This window comes from Macaca nemestrina, chromosome 5 (genome assembly GCF_043159975.1).
Source record: "Macaca nemestrina isolate mMacNem1 chromosome 5, mMacNem.hap1, whole genome shotgun sequence".
NCBI classification, from domain to species: domain Eukaryota; kingdom Metazoa; phylum Chordata; class Mammalia; order Primates; family Cercopithecidae; genus Macaca; species Macaca nemestrina.
Window position 1 is genome coordinate 84298960 of NC_092129.1, and position 18867 is coordinate 84317826.

The 18867-nt window shown below is 36.7% G+C and overlaps 1 protein-coding gene across 5 annotated transcripts in view; it reads right to left on the reverse strand.

Annotated features, from left to right (window-relative positions):
• LOC105478796 (glutamate ionotropic receptor kainate type subunit 2) overlaps nt 1-18867 on the reverse strand; it is a 705430-nt gene that overhangs the window by 112680 nt on the left and 573883 nt on the right. The gene's annotated exons all lie outside the window — the stretch shown is intronic.

Here is an 18867-nt window from a genome sequence, read left to right on the forward strand (position 1 = left end):
AAGAACCAGAGTGACCAGTTAGTAATCACATCTTAGTGAAATGCTGAGGGAAGAGTGCCACAGTCTATTAAAGAACCCAGGGGAAGAAGCTGGGGCATACAAAAAGAAGGAAGCAAGAGTTTGGCAGAGATTGACCCCTGAAGATCTTGGAGTCCCATGGATAAGGTAGATGGGGGTACTTTTTGCTCCCCTCACCCCTGTGTCATACTGCTGACTTCTGGAATGTCAGAGAGCCCCTCTGCCTTCATGAGCCCAAGTACTGCTGTGGGTCGTGTTTACAAATTTCTTGAGGGCAGAGCACTAGGCTGCTAGCTCATGCAGTTTTACCACCCCTCCACTCTCAAGACTCAAGCTAAGGTAGTAGGTGCCATACCAGTTGGGCACACATTGTGGATCACTATCCTACTTAAGGAGTCTTAGCTCTTCTGCCTCAACGTCAGTAGATCCCTTATAAACATTCCTTAGAATCTACTTGGACAGCAGCAACCAGAAAGGACCAGCAGGATAAAGGGGAACTGTGAGATTCCTGGAATTCTAATGCTCAGGGTGAGCTGTTCCTAGGGGAAGGGAGAGTGCCACATGCCAAAGTGCCCTTGGAACAACAAAAACCAGAGTGTGCACTCTCCTCTGCATAAGAGCTCCCCACTTGTGAGCTCAAGATGACTGCGCTCATCGCATCAGAAATGTGGGCATGGTGCTAGGCTATGTAGGAGAGAATGTGGTTCCATCCCAGCAGCAGGAGGCACTGGTGCCTGGGAACAAAGAGGATAGGGGAACTTCTGCCTGCTGACCCACAGCTGTGGATGCAGCTGCAGCTGTTCTTTCGCGGGGAGGGGGGGCGGTTGTCATAGGTATGCCTAGGGAGAACAATTATAGGACTATTAGGAGGAGTTGCACTCCCACTCCTGGTATGTCCATTAGCCCAGCTTTCAAGAATGGTGGAGTCCATCCCTCACTCTACACAGAACAGCAGCATTCCTGCTGCAGAGTACAGGTGAGCCACAGAGCTGTCTGTTTGGGATTGAGGACAGAGGTTTCTCCCTGAGGTCATTTCATTGGTAGCTATGGGGTAGGGATTTGCCAGAACCCTCAGTTACATTGAGCTCTGAAGGTGAACTACAATGTTTATCTGAAATGAAAGTCCTGAGCCCTGGAAGAGGGGTGTGATGTGGAGGTTCACCACTTTCCTGCTTGCCCATGATGTGGAACTGGGAGAAACACGGGAGCCTTTCACTATAAGCTCTCCCTGTCACTCCAGGCAAGGTGGATACATTAACTTATCATTGGGGTATCTGACGGTGAGTTTGGTGACCCAGCTCTGCCCAGCTTTGTCCCACCTGTACCCTTCAGCAGGGAAGTCAGGACATCAGCCATTTCACAGACTAGCCCACTATGTGTGACAACAGAGCCCTTCTCAGTAAATAAAGATCAAGTATATACCACAGCCAGCTATTACCTGTAACTACCACCTAATGAACTGGAGATTATACTCCACAATCAAATTTAAAATCTTCTGTCAGAAGAGCATAGTGCTGCAGAATAAGGTAAGTATCTTGAGACTTCTATAACCTCAGTTCCACAGAAGGTGTTAGTCCTGCTCATAGGCCCAATACATTGCTACCATAATCAGCATTTGAAAAAGCCACCACACAAAGGAACTATAACTATAACTAAGGTTATCTATAACCAAGGAACTCATACAGAGCCTTGGCCCCTGAAAGCACCCAGAATTGAAGCCAAACAGACCTACACAACATACATTAGTTACACCCTCAAGAGAAAAAATTTTAAAAAGTACCATCTAAAAGAAAGTAAAATAAAAAGTTAAGAGACAATTTCTCTAGCATGAGAAGGAACTAACATAAGAACTATAGCACCATGGAAAAACAGAGTGCTTTAAAACCTCCAAAGGAACACAATAACTCTCTAGCAATGGATCCAACGCTAGATGAAAATTCTGAAATGACAGATAAAGAATTTAAAATATAGATTGTGAAGAAGCTTAATGAGATCCAAGAGAAAGCTGAAAACCAAAGAAATCAGAAGAAAAATCAGGATGTTAATTAAAAAATTATTATAGATAGATAATTTTTTTAAAAAAACAGAACTTCTGAAAATAAAAAAAAATATTGAAATAATTACAAGATACATTTGGAAGCGTTACCATTAGAGCAAGTAGAAGAAAAATCAGAGTTTAAAGACAAGTCTTCTGAATACCAAGTCAGAGAAAAATAATTAAAAAAGAAACTAAAAAAAGGCTTTGAGAAATATGAGATTACATAAAGTAACAAAACCTATGAATTACAGGCATTCCTGAGGGAGAAGAAGAAAAAGCTGAGAAAACTTATTTGTGGGAAAAATCCAGGAAAATGTCCCTGGCTTGGCTAGGGAATTAGACATCCAAATACAACAAGTTCAGTGAATACTTGGAACATACTTTACAAGATGGAACTCATTACTGCATGTAGTTATCAGGTTATCCAAAGTCAATGTAAAGGAAAAAATCCTAAAAGCAGCAAGAGAGAAGTGTCTAATTACTTCTAAAGGGACTCCCAACAAAAATTTCATGTTAAATGCCTACATTAGAAAGATTGAAAGAGTCAAAATTAACAACCCTAACAAGTCCCTCAAGGGACTAGAAATTCAAGAGCAGACCAAACCCAAAGCTCAGAGAAGAAAAGAAATAACAAAGATCAGAGAAGAACTAAATGAAACTGAAAACAAAACAAAAAAATACAAAGGATCAACAAAATAAAAATTGGCTTTTTGAAATCATAAACAATATTGATAGATTGTTAGCTAGATTAACCATGAAAAATGGAGAGAAGTCTTAAATAAGCACAATCATAAAAGATAAAGGTAAATGATACCACAGAAATACGAAAGGTCATCAGAGACTACTATGAGCATCATTAGGTATACAAACTAGAAACACTAGAGAAAATTTCTCCTAAGACAGTAACAAGAAGAAATAGAAATCATTAACAGACAATAATGAGTAATGAAATTGAATCAGTAATGAAAAAATTGTCCAACAGATATGAGCTCAGGACCAGATGGGTTCACAGCCAAATGTTACCAGACATATGAAGAAGAACTGGTATCAATTTTACTATAACTGTTGCATAAAATTGATGAGAATAGCATCCTCCCTAACTCATTCTATGAAGCCAGTATCACCCTGATACCAAAGCCAGGCAAGAATACCACAAAAAAAGAGTACTATAGGCTAATATCCCTGATGAATATAAACACAACAATCCTCTAAAAAATACTAGCAAGCCAAATGCAACAGTACATCAGAAATGTAATACACCACAATCAAGTGGGTTTTATTTCAGGGATGCAAGAATGGTTCGACATATGCAAATTAATAAATGTGATTCACCACATAAACAGAATTTAAAACAAAAACCATATGCTCATCTCAATAGATCCAGAAAAAAATAATTTTATAAAATTCTGCACCCATTCATGATAAAAACACTCAGTACACTAGGTATCATATAAACATACCTAAAATAATAAAAGCCATATATTACAAACCCATAGTCAACATCATACTAACAGGAAAAAGTTGAAAGCATTCTCTTTAAAAATTGGAACAAGACAAGGATGTACATTTTTACCACTCATATTCAACATAGTTCTGGAATTTCTAGCTAGAAGAATCAAGCAAAAGGAAGAAATAAAAGGCATCCATATTGGAAAAGAGGATGTCAAATTATATATGTTAACTGATGATAAAAACTTATGATTAGAAAACTCTAAAGACTATCCAAAAGACTTCTACATTTGTTAAACAACTTCAGAAAAGTTTCAGGATACAAAATCAATGTACAAAGGTCAGTAGCATTTCTATAATCAGTAACATACAAACTGAGAACCAAACTAAGAATGCAATCTCACTCACAATAGACACACACACACACACACAGAGAGAAATATGTAGTAATACATTTAACCAAGTAGGTAAAGATCTCTAAGAGAAAAAATACACTGATGAAAAAAACTGTAGATGACACAAATGAATGGAAAAACATTCAATGCTCATAGTTTGGAAGAGTCAATATTGTTAAAATGACCATACTTCCCAAAACAATCTACAGATTCAATGCAATTTCTATAATTTTTCACAGAATTAGAAAAACACAATAATAATATTAATATTTAACCAAAATATAGCCTGAATAGCCAAAACAATCCTAAGGGAAAAAAACAAAAACAAAAACAAAAACAAAGTTTGATGTATCACATTACCTGTCTTTAAAATATACTATAAGGCTATAGTAACTAAAACAGCATGGTGCTGGTATAAATAGAGACACATAGATCATTAGAATGTAATATAGAACACATTGATAAAAAGCCATATACCTACAACCAACTGTTCTTCAACAAAGTTGACAAAAGTATACACTGACAAAGTTGACAAAAGTATACACTGGAGAAAAGACACCCTATTCAATAGATGGTGCTGGGAAAACTGGATTGCCATACATAGAAGAATGAAACTAGATCCATATCTCTCACCATATACAAATTAACTCAAGATGAATTAAATTTCTGAATGTAAGATCTGAAACTATAAAATTTCCTGAAGGGAACCTTTGAAAAAGTCTTCTGGACATTGGCCTAAACAAACAAAAAATTATAATTAAGTCCTCAAAAGCAAACACAACTAAAACAAAAATAGACAAAAGAGACTTAAACTAGAAAGTGTCTGCACAGTACAATAAATAGAAAATAAAAAAATAAATAAGAAAATAAAAATCAAAAGACTAATAACCTACAGAATGGAAGAAAATGTTTGCAAGCTATGTGTGTGACATAGGGCTAATATCCAGAATTTATAAAGAACTCAAACAACTCTATAAGACACAACCCTATTAAAAACTGGGTGAAAGATATGAAGAGATTTGTCAGAAGAAGACATACAAGCAGCCAAAAAACATGAAAAAAATTGTTCGACATCACAAATTATCAGAGAAATGCAAATTAAAACCACAATGAAATACCATCATACACCAGAGAGAATGGCCATTATTAAATCCTCAAATAATAACACATGTTGTAGCAGATTTAGAGAAAAGTGAATGCCTATACACTGTTGATGGGAATGCAAATTAGCATAAATTCTGTGGAAAACAGTATAGAGGTTACTCAAATAACTAAAAATAGAACAGTTATTTAATATAACAGTCACACTACTGGGTATATACCCAACGAAAAAGAATTTGCTATATCAACAAGATACCTGAACTTACATGTTTGTCACAGCACTATTCGCTATAGTAAAGTTGTGAAATAAACCTAAGTGTCCATCAACTGATGACTGGATAAAGAAAATATATATATATATATATATATTTATATAAATATATATATAAATATATATATATATACACAAACACACACATAAAATAATTCTAATAGATACGTATCTGTAAGAAAATGATATATTTTATATATATACACACACACACACACACACACACACCCCCATTGGAATACTACTTAGCCATTAAAAAAATGAAATTATGTCTTTTGCAACAACATAGATGAAGCAGGAGATCATCATCTTAAGTCAAATAATTCAGAAACAGAAAGTCAAATACCTCATGTTCTCATTTAAAAGTGGGAACTAAACAATGCATACACATGGACATAGAAAGGGGAATAATAGACACTGGAGATATAAAAAGGTAGGAGGTTGGGAAGGGACTGAGGATTGAAAATTACCTATTGTGTACAATGTTCACTATCGGGGCGATGAGCACATTAAAACTGAGACTTCACCACTACACAATATATCTATGAAACAAAACTGCACTTGCACCCCTGAAATCTATAAAAATAAATTTAAAAATCTCAAGTTCATGGATCAAAAGACATAATATTGTTAAGGTAAACATATTATCCAAATAGATATAAAATTAATATCTCAAGTGGCTTTTTGCAGAAATTGGTCAGTTGTCCCAAAATTCTGACAGAAATGAAGACTTAGTCAGAAGATTTTTGCTTAGACCAAAGGGTAAATACAAAGAATAAATAACGGAAAGAAATTTGTCAATTATCCCAAAATTCTTATAGATGCAGGGGACCTGACATAGTCAAAACAATCTTGAAATAAAAAAGGAAATTGATGGTCTTCCTAATTTCCAAACTATAGTAAGCAAGACTATGTGGTACATAGATATGGATAGACATACAGATTAATTGAAAAGAAAAGTTCAGAAATAAACCCTTACTTTACGGTCATTTCTTGTTTTACTAGAGTACCAAAACAATTTAGTGAGGGAAAGAATAGTCTTCAACACACTGTATTGGGACACTTCGATATCTACAAACAAAGGGTTGGAATTGTGTTTGTCCTTCACATCACACACAAAAATTAAATCAAAGTGAATTGTAGACCCAAATATAAAAGTTAAAACTATAAAACTCTTAGAAAAAAATATAGTAGTAACTCTTTAGGACCTTGGGTTGGGAAAAGTCTCCTTTGATATAACATCAAAAGCAAGAATCTGAAGAATAAATAATTATAATAAATGTCACTAATATTAAAAGCTTTTGTGTATCAAAGGACACAATGAAAAAAGTAAAATGACAATCCAAGAAGGGAAAAATAACTTTTGCAAATCATATTTCTGACTAGGGATTTATATCTATAAAATGTAAAATTACTCTTACAATTCAACAATAAAAAGACAACCCATTTTAAAAATGAGCAAAGGATCTGAACAGACATTTCTCCAAAGATATACAAATGGTGAATAAGCACACAAAAGATGCTCAGTCATATTAGCTGTCAGAGAAGTACAAATCAAAGCCATGAGGAGATAGCACTTTCTCACACTAGGATGGCTATAATCATAAAGACAGAAAATAGTAAGTGTTGGTGAGGATGTGAAGAAACTGGAGCCCTTGTACGCCACTAAAGGCAATGTAAAAATGTGCAGTCATTTAGAAAGTAGTTTGGTTTTCCTCAAACAGTTCAACATAGATTTACCATGTGACCCATGAATTCTGCTTCCAGATATATACCTGAGAAAAATGAAAATATATATCTACCCCAAAACTTATACATTAATATTTATAGCAGTATTATTTATAATATCCAAAAAGTGGAAGCAATTCAAATGTCCATCCTCAGATAAACAGATAAATAAAAGTTGGTATATCAATATAGTACTTTATTCTGTAAAAAGAAGAATAAGATTTTGATATACACTGAAACACAGATGAAAGTTCAGTTAAAGCCAAAGAGCATGTCTTCTATAATACTGTTTACATTAAATGTTCAGACTAAGAAATGTTATAGTCAGAAGCAGATTAGTGGTTTATTAGGTATGGTGGAGAGCGGACGTTTTAATAAACGGGAAATGATTGTTAATGAGTACATGGTTTCTTTTCAAAATGTTGAAAATGTTCTACAAATTATTGTGGTGATTATGCAGTTCTGAATATACTAAAAATTCTAGAACTTTTTACTTTAAACAGGTAAATTACATGTAAGAAAAATTACATCTTAATAGAGCTTTTATTAAAAAATAAATAAACAAAACTTGGAACTATAATTCAACTCTGCAATTGCACACTTGGGTTTTGGTCACATAGAAAGAAAAGCTAACGTTCACACAAAACCTGTACATGGATATTCATAGCAGCTTTGCTCAAAATAGCCAAAACCCCAAAACAACCCAGATGTACTTCAACCAATAAATGCTTAAACTCTGGTAAAACCATACCATCGAAGGATACTGAAGAGTAAAAAGGAACAAACTATTGATTCTCATAACAACCTGGATGAACCTCCAGAGAATTAAGCGAGTGGAAAAAGCTAATACCAAAAGGTTACATCCTGGATGGTTCCATCATAGAGGATGATTCCATTTATATAACATTCTTGAAGTGACAAAATTACTGAAATGGAGAACAGATTAGGAACTGTCAAGAGCTAACAAGGAGGCTGTGGGAGAAAAAAGGTTATGACTGTAGAAGGAAAACATGATGTGTTTGTGATGATAGAAATGTTATGTGTCTTTCCTCTAACAATGCCAACATCCTTGTGATAATGCACTATTGCTTTTCATTATATTACATTGAGGGAATCTTAACGGCTATGCATTAGTTCTTTCTCATGCTGCTATGAAAAAATACCCAAGACTGGGTGTAAAGAAAAAGAGGTTTAATGGACTCACGCTTCCACTGGCTGGAGAGGCTTCACAATCATGGTGGAAGACAAAAGAGGGGCAAAAGTACATCTGATATGGCGGCAGGCAAGAAAGTGTGTGCAGGCGAACTGCTCTTTATAAATTCATCAGATCTCATGAGACTTATTCGCTATCAACAGAACAGCATTGGAAAAATCTGCTCCCATGATTCAATTACCTGCAACTGTTTCCCTCCCATGACACGTGGGGATTATGGGAGCTACAATTCAAGATGATATTTGGGTGGGAACACAGCTAAAGCACATCAGGCTACATGGAATGTCTCTATATTATTTCTTACAACTGCATATGAGCCTACACTTAAAGTAAAAATATTTAATCAAAACACGCATATACTGAATCCTCAATATAAACCCATTTGTGAATTATACCAAAAGCCATTCTATTTACTTCAGCAATTGATTTTATGATTGGCAATGTCTAGAAGGTGGTAACAGATAGTTGAAAGATGAATTCTATCAGATTTGCCACAGGACTAAACGTTAGTTTCTCAACTCTCTTAAATACCTTGCATCCATCATGTTAAAGAAAAATAGATAGAAAATACAGGATTCCTTCACACTTCATAGGTTATAATGACTGCAGTTTAGATGATACTTTCACATATATGCAAATACAACATTTTAAAGCATTAAAGATTATGTATTTCCAGTTTTAAAAGGTGTTTGGATGACTGCACTGAGTGATTTCTCTATTAACATCACAGTAAAATGTATTAATATGGTATAAGACACACCAAATGACGATTCACAACGGAAAATTAGAACTGACACACAACTTCTTGTTGAAGTCTGAAATAAATGCCCTTAACTACAGTTATGCTTAAACTTCATTAAAAATAAAATCTATGACCCACCCTTGCTTAAAATCAAAAGCTACTACCAAGTTGAAAGGTGTTAGGCATACCATTGTTTCTTCGTCTACACTATGCCACCTATGAGTTCTCTCTGATCCAGTATACTTAGCAGTTATCCTTCACCTTTGTAGATATAAATTTTGAATCCAGTGGAATGTGTTCCTGGCTCCTACTACTGTCAGTACTTGATTCTGTGTTAATTTAGAGGCTACAAAAAAATAAGGAAAAAATTTTAAAAAAAATGAAAAATGAAAAAAAATGATAGAGGCTACAACTGACAGGAAATAACTGGGCAAGTAGTGGGCAGGGAAGATGGCTCTATTCCAGAGGCAGGTGGGAGTAGTCTTCGTTTGTCATGAAAATGTGGGGAAGATAAGAGATGCCCTAAAAAGGGGGCTGCTTCACCATTCAGAGTATCAGAAAATAAGGTACTGAGGGCAAGAGTCCATTCTATCGCAGGCCCAAAGAGCCATGTTAAAACAGAAAACAACAACTTTGGATCCTAAGAATTGATAACTGGACTACAAAGTTTGCATGTAAGCCTGCTTTCAAGTTTTAGTAGAGAGAGAGGTTTATTCAATTGGCCTCTGGTCAACCACAAATCCCAATCAAATTCCTTTCACCAAAGATTCAGATACACATAAAGCTACAAAAATTGGTTCAAAAAACAAGAAAAGGAGTATTATCTTGATAACTTAAAGGGAGAAGAGATTTTAGAAAATGATTTATTACCAGCAACAACAACAAAAAAAATGGAAACTCATTTTGTAGTCCCAATGTGATACAAGCCTCTAAGATTTTGGAAACAGGTAAAAAAAAAAAAAACTTACAAAACAGGCTGATTTTCTTAAAATCAGGAGATTAAAATGAGAAATAGAGATTAGAAAGAGTTGAAAGGAAACTAAAAATGCAATAAAATTGAAATCAGTATTGCAGCTAACAAAAGGAAGAATAACATTTTCAAAATAAAATCAATAGTATGAAAGACCAATTTTAACACTTTTTCCAGAATGATAGGAAAAGAAAAAACAAAGAAGTAAAAAATGAGAAAGTTATATAATAGAGGTCATAAAACCAATGTCAGATCTCATTTATTTCTCATTCTCCCATTTCTGTTCTGTTCCTGAAGATGAAATCAGCATGATTGAGACATATAACATTTTTTAAAACATGAAGACAGTGTGATGATTCGTCAGGCATCTAGAACCAGAAATACTATTTGACCCAGCAATCCCATTACTAGGTATATACCCAAAGGGTTTTAAATAATTCTACTATAAAGACACATGTACACGTATGTTTACTGCAGCACTATTCACAATAGCAAAGACTTGGAAACAACCCAAATGCCCATCATTGATAGACTGGATAAAGAAAATGTGGCAGATATACACCATGGGATACTATGCAGCCATTAAAAAGGATGAGTCCATGTCCATTGTAGAGACATGGATGAAGATAGAAACCATCATTCTCAGCAAACTAACACAGGAACAGAAAACGAAACACCACATGTTCTCACTCATAAATAAGAGCTGAACAATGAGAACACATGGACACAGAGAGGGGAACATCACACACTGGGGCTGGTTGGGGGATGGGGGACTAGGGGAGGCATAGCCTTAGGAGAAATTCGTAATGTTGATGAGGTTTGATGGGTGCAGCAAACCACCGTGTATACCTGTGTAACAAACCTGCACATTCTGCATATGTATTCCAGAACTTAAAAGTATAGCACCAACAAAAAAAAAGATAATCAAAGAGGAGTTTCCAGAACTGACAAGAAACCTGAGTGTGTGTAAATTAAAAGAATTTGATAAACTTCTATTACAATCAAATCTAGGCATTTAACATGGTTATAGGTTATAAGGCTCCATAGGATTTAAAAATCCTATGGAGGCAAAAGAAAAGTGTTGGTACCCAGAAAAAAAAAAAAATGTTGCAAAAACACAACAACAAAAGCTATCTCATTCTCCCTTTCCATCACAGATAGCCAAAAGAAATGATGAGACAAGATAGAATATACACATTATTTTTATCATAAAGTTAAATTGTTGATAATTTATTAATCAATGGGTGTGTATATTTGAATTAATAAAATAAGCAATTATTTTAAGTGGTGGGTTTATATTTTCAGAATACAACTTTAAACAGTGGGTGTGCTACAACTGGAGGAAATTACACATTTGATGAATACTCAAGTACCTGACATGTCAAAATTCTGTAAATGTGCCCAGGTGCAAATTAAATTTGCCCTGAGTTTGCCTCATATTGGCAATTTCATATCTGTTTATTTACTTTGTTTAATTAATACATGCAATTTGATTGTTTTCTTGTTTTGCTTTAAAGTCTTTTTTAGGCCAGGCACAGTGGCTCATCCCTGTAATCCCAATGCTTTGGGAGGCTGAGGCAGCAGGGATCACTTTAGCCTAAGAATTCAGGACTAGTCTGGGCAACGTAGTGGGACCCTGTCTCTAACTAAAACAATAAAAAAAATCTTTTAACATTTTATTCTGGTTCTGAAAAATCTGCATGCATATATATCATATATATGTGTGTGTGTGTATATATATAACTATATATATAACTATATTATATATTACTATATATAACTATACTTATATAGCTATATTATATATAACTATAATTATATATATTATAAATATATATGTGTTTATATATATAAAATATATATATAGTTAAGGAATTGACCACATGTTAAAAATGGCACTGATGGTTAACACTGGCTCTGATTTAGATCTAAAAACTAGTAACTTGTGGCTTATGTCACTTACTTGAAAAATCGAAAAGACTTTAATAAAAAAGACAGTTCTAAGATTCTTCAAATCATTTTCTGTTTTGAAGACACAGGAATAAGGACATAATAAATATAATTGCTCAGTATTCATGCTCCTACCCAACCATTCTATCACCACTGCCATATAAAACTTCACTCAGTTTTCCCGTTTGTTCTTGTATTTAAAAATAATGTACTTGTAAAACTTCTCTAAAAAGTCAACTTAAAGGTAATAGTAATATTTTCTAAACAAACAAACAAACTGAAATATAAGTGTAAATTGAAACTGAGATTAGAGTCCATTTTTTAAAAATAAATATTTGTCAAATATTCCAAGGTTTCTACATTCTGGTAAACGTTCACACAGACTTCTTCATTCCAATATGAAGACTGCCAAGCACTCATGAGACCTAATCAAGTATTACCCGAAATAATTATTAATAAAAAGAACATTCTCCTAGTTGGGGTTAAGCATGTCTGACAAATACCAAAGGATAAAGTATGGATGTAGGTGCTCAGGATTATAGGAAAATTCATTTAACATACTTACTAATGTCTGAAAGATTACCTTCTGAACATGTGTATTGAAATATAACATTTGAGATCATGGTATGGACCTCTCATGTCTAATTAATGCGTTTGTTATAATAAGAGGCAGGCTTTCAGTATCCAACACATTTTTATCCAAAATTATATGCATGTTTTAACAAAGCAAACAGAAGGAAATAAAGCTGATATATTTAAATAAGCAAGTGTTTCTCTTGTATCACACTTTCTCAGCTTAGCTACAACATAATTATTAATGAGCTAAATGCCATTAACATGAATCTCTGTACTTATACAGCTCCTTAAAAAGTACTTGCTTTATAGGTTAAGAAACTTGGTTCGTGGAGCAAGATGGCCGAATAGGAGCAGCTCCAGTCTCCAACTCCCAGCGCGAGCGACACAGAAGACCGGTGATTTCTGCATTTTCAACTGAGGTACTGGGTTCATCTCACTGGGGAGTGCCGGAGGATCGGTGCTGGTCAGTTGCTGCAGCCCGACCAGCGAGAGCTGAAGCAGGGCGAGGCATTGCCTCACCTGGGAAGCGCAAGGGGGAAGGGAGTCCCTTTTCCTAGCCAGGGGAACTGAGACACACAACACCTGGAAAATCAGGTAACTCCCACCCCAATACTGCGCTTTAAGCAAACAGGCACACCAGGAGATCATATCCCACACCTGGCCGGGAGGGTCCCATACCCACAGAGCCTCCCTCATTGCTAGCGCAGCAGTCTGTGATCTACCAGCAAGGCAGCAGCGAGGCTGGGGGAGGGGCACCCGCCATTGCTGAGGCTTAAGTAGGTAAACAAAGCTGCTGGGAAGCTCGAATTGGGTGGAGCTCACAGCAGCTCAAGGAAACCTGCCTGTCTCTGTAGACTCCACCTCTGGGGACAGGGCACAGTAATCTAAACAAACGCAGCAGACACCTCTGCAGATGCAAATGACTCTGTCTGACAGCTTTGAAGAGAGCAGTGGATCTCCCAACACGGAGGTTGAGATCGGAGAAGGGACAGACTCCCTGCTCAAGTGGGTCCCTGACCCCTAAGTAGCCTAACTGGGAGACATCCCCCACTAGGGGCAGTCTGACACCCCACACCTCACAGGGAGGAGTACACCCCTGAGAGGAAGCTTCCAAAGCAAGAATCAGACAGGTACACTCGCTGTTCAGAAATATTCTATCTTCTGCAGCCTCTGCTGCTGATACCCAGGCAAACAGGGTCTGTAGTGGACCTCAAGCAATCTCCAACAGACCTACAGCTGAGGGTCCTGACTGTTAGAAGGAAAACTATCAAACAGGAAGGACACCTACACCAAAACCCCATCAGTACATCACCATCATCAAAGACCAGAGGCAGATAAAACCACAAAGATGGGGAAAAAGCAGGGCAGAAAAGCTGGAAATTCAAAAAATAAGAGCGCATCTCCCCCGGCAAAGGAGCGCAGCTCATCGCCAGCAACGGATCAAAGCTGGACGGAGAATGACTTTGACGAGATGAGAGAAGAAGGCTTCAGTCCATCAAATTTCTCAGAGCTAAAGGAGGAATTACGTACCCAGCGCAAAGAAACTAAAAATCTTGAAAAAAAAGTGGAAGAATTGATGGCTAGAGTAATTAATGCAGAGAAGGTCATAAACGAAATGAAAGAGATGAAAACCATGACACGAGAAATAAGTGACAAATGCACAAGCTTCAGTAACCAACTCGATCAACTGGAAGAAAGAGTATCTGCGATTGAGGATCAAATGAATGAAATGAAGCGAGAAGAGAAACCAAAAGAAAAAAGAAGAAAAAGAAATGAATAAAGACTGCAAGAAGTATGGGATTATGTAAAGAGACCAAATCTACGTCTGATTAGGGTGCCCGAAAGTGAGGGGGAAAATGGAACCAAGTTGGAAAACACTCTTCAGGATATCATCCAGGAGAACTTCCCCAACCTAGTAGGGCAGGCCAACATTCAAATCCAGGAAATACAGAGAACACCACAAAGATAATCCTCGAGAAGAGCAACTCCAAGACACATAATTGCCAGATTCACCAAAGTTGAAATGAAGGAAAAAATCTTAAGGGCAGCCAGAGAGAAAGGTCGGGTTACCCACAAAGGGAAGCCCATCAGACTAACAGCAGATCTCTCGGCAGAAACTCTACAAGCCAGAAGAGAGTGGGGGCCAATATTCAACGTTCTTAAAGAAAAGAATTTTAAACTCAGAATTTCATATCCAGCCAAACTAAGTTTCATAAGTGAAGGAGAAATAAAATCCTTTACAGATAAGCAAATGCTTAGAGATTTTGTCACCACTAGGCCTGCCTTACAAGAGACCCTGAAGGAAGCACTAAACATGGAAAGGAACAACCGGTACCAGCCATTGCAAAAACATGCCAAAATGTAAAGACCATTGAGGCTAGGAAGAAACTGCATCAACTAACGAGCAAAATAACCAGTTAATATCATAATGGCAGGATCAAGTTCACATATAACAATATTAACCTTAAATGTAAATGGACTAAATGCTCCAATTAAAAGACACAGACTGGCAAACTGGATAAAGAGTCAAGACCCATCAGTGTGCTGTATTCAGGAGACCCATCTCACACGCAGAGACATACATAGGCTCAAAATAAAGGGATGGAGGAAGATTTACCAAGCAAATGGAGAACAAAAAAAAGCAGGGGTTGCAATACTAGTCTCTGATAAAACAGACTTTAAACTATCAAAGATCAAAAGAGACAAAGAAGGCCATTACATAATGGTAAAAGGATCAATTCAACAGGAAGAGCTAACTATCCTAAATATATATGCACCAATACAGGAGCACCCAGATTCATAAAGCAAGTCCTTAGAGACTTACAAAGAGACTTAGACTCCCATACAATAATAATGGGAGACTTCAACACTCCACTGTCAACATTAGACAGATCAACGAGACAGAAAGTTAACAAGAATATCCAGGAATTGAACTCATCTCTGCAGCAAGCAGACCTAATAGACATCTATAGAACTCTCCACCCCAAATCAACAGAATATACATTCTTCTCAGCACCACATCATACTTACTCCAAAATTGACCATGTAATTGGAAGTAAAGCACTCCTCAGCAAATATACAAGAACAGAAATTATAACAAACTGTCTCTCAGACCACAGTGCAATCAAACTAGAACTCAGGACTAAGAAACTCAATCAAAACCGCTCAACTACATGGAAACTGAACAACCTGCTCCTGAATGACTACTGGGTACAGAACGAAATGAAGGCAGAAATAAAGATGTTCTTTGAAAACAATGAGAACAAAGATACAACATACCAGAATCTCTGGGACACATTTAAAGCAGTGTGTAGAGGGAAATTTATAGCACTAAATGCCCACAAGAGAAAGCAGGAAAGATCTAAAATTGACACTCTAACATCACAATTAAAAGAACTAGAGAAGCAAGAGCAAACACATTCGAAAGCTAGCAGAAGGCAAGAAATAACTAAGATCAGAGCAGAACTGAAGGAGATAGAGACACAAAAAACCCTCCAAAAAATCAATGAATCCAGGAGTTGGTTTTTTGAAAAGATCAACAAAATTGACAGCCCACTAGCCAGATTAATAAAGAAGAAAAGAGAGAAGAATCAAATCGACGCAATTAAAAATGATAAAGGGGATATCACCACCGACCCCACAGAAATACAAACTACCATCAGAGAATACTGTAAACACCTCTACGCAAATAAACTGGAAAATCTAGAAGAAATGGATAATTTCCTGGACACTTACACTCTTCCAAGACTAAACCAGGAAGAAGTTGAATCCCTGAATAGACCAATAGCAGGCTCTGAAATTGAGGCAACAATTAATAGCCTACCAACCAAAAAAAGTCCAGGACCAGATGGATTCACAGCTGAATTCTACCAGAGGTACAAGGAGGAGTTGGTACCATTCCTTCTGAAACTATTCCAATCAATAGAAAAAGAGGGAATCCTCCCTAACTCATTTTATGAGGCCAACATCATCCTGATACCAAAGCCTGGCAGAGACACAACAAAAAAAGAGAATTTTAGACCACTATCCCTGATGAACATCGATGTAAAAATCCTCAATAAAATACTGGCAAACCGGATTCAGCAACACATCAAAAAGCTTATCCACCATGATCAAGTGGGCTTCATCCCTGGGATGCAAGGCTGGTTCAACATTCGCAAATCAATAAACATAATCCAGCATATAAACAGAACCAAAGACAAGAACCACATGATTATCTCAATTGATGCAGAAAAGGCTTTTGACAAAATTCAACAGCCCTTCATGCTAAAAACGCTCAATAAATTTGGTATTGATGGAACGTACCTCAAAATAATAAGAGCTATTTATGACAAACCCACAGCCAATATCATACTGAATGGGCAAAAACTGGAAAAATTCCCTTTGAAAACTGGCACAAGACAGGGATGCCCTCTCTCACCACTCCTATTCAACATAGTGTTGGAAGTTCTGGCTAGGGCAATCAGGCAAGAGAAAGAAATCAAGGGTATTCAGTTAGGAAAAGAAGAAGTCAAATTGTCCCTGTTTGCAGATGACATGATTGTATATTTAGAAAACCCCATTGTCTCAGTCCAAAATCTCCTTAAGCTGATAAGCAACTTCAGCAAAGTCTCAGGATACAAAATTAATGTGCAAAAATCACAAGCATTCTTATACACCAGTAACAGACAAACACAGAGCCAAATCAGGAATGAACTTCCATTCACAATTGCTTCAAAGAGAATCAAATACCTAGGAATCCAACTTACAAGGGATGTAAAGGACCTCTTCAAGGAGAACTACAAACCACTGCTCAGTGAAATAAAAGAGGACACAAACAAATGGAAGAACATACCATGCTCATGGATAGGAAGAATCAATATCATGAAAATGGCCATACTGCCCAAGGTAATTTATAGATTCAATGCCATCCCCATCAAGCTACCAATGAGTTTCTTCACAGAATTGGAAAAAACTGCTTTAAAGTTCATATGGAACCAAAAAAGAGCCCGCATCTCCAAGACAATCCTAAGTCAAAAGAACAAAGCTGGAGGCATCACGCTACCTGACTTCAAACTATACTACAAGGCTACAGTAACCAAAACAGCATGGTACTGGTACCAAAACAGAGATATAGACCAATGGAACAGAACAGAGTCCTCAGAAATAATACCACACATCTACAGCCATTTGATCTTTGACAAACCTGAGAGAAACAAGAAATGGGGAAAGGATTCCCTATTTAATAAATGGTGCTGGGAAAATTGGCTAGCCATAAGTAGAAAGCTGAAACTGGATCCTTTCCTTAAATCCTTATACGAAAATTAATTCAAGATGGATTAGAGACTGAAATGTTAGACCTAATACCATAAAAATCCTAAAGGAAAACCTAGGTAGTACCATTCAGGACATAGGCATGGGCAAAGACTTCATGTCTAAAACACCAAAAGCAACGGCAGCAAAAGCCAAAATTGACAAATGGGATCTCATTAAACTAAAGAGCTTCTGCACAGCAAAAGAAACTACCATCAGAGTGAACAGGCAACCTACAGAATGGGAGAAAATTTTTGCAATCTACTCATCTGACAAAGGGCTAATATCCAGAACCTACAAAGAACTCAAACAAATTTACAAGAAAAAAACAAACAACCCCATCAAAAAGTGGGCAAAGGATATGAACAGACATTTCTCAAAAGAAGACATTCATACAGCCAACAGACACATGAAAAAATGCTCATCATCACTGGCCATCAGAGAAATGCAAATCAAAACCACAATGAGATACCATGTCACACCAGTTAGAATGGCAATCATTAAAAAGTCAGGAAACAACAGGTGCTGGAGAGGATGTGGAGAAATAGGAACACTTTTACACTGTTGGTGGGATTGTAAACTAGTTTAACCATTATGAAAAACAGTATGGCGATTCCTCAAGGATCTAGAACTAGATGTACCATATGACCCAGCCATCCCATTACTGGGTATATACCGAAAGGATTATAAATTATGCTGCTATAAAGACACATGCACACGTATGTTTATTGCGGCACTATTCACAATAGCAAAGACTTGGAATCAACCCAAATGCCCATCAGTGACAGATTGGATTAAGAAAATGTGGCACATATACACCATGGAATACTATGCAGCCATAAAAAAGGATGAGTTTGAGTCCTTTGTAGGGACTTGGATGCAGCTGGAATCCATCATTCTTAGCAAACTATCACAAGAACAGAAAACCAAACACCGCATGTTCTCACTCATAGGTGGGAACTGAACAATGAGATCACTCGGACTCAGGAAGGGGAACATCACACACCGGGGCCTATCATGGGGAGGGGGGAGGGGGGAGCGATTGCATTGGGAGTTATACCTGATGTAAATGACGAGTTGATGGGTGCAGCACAGCAACATGGCACAAGTATACATATGTAACA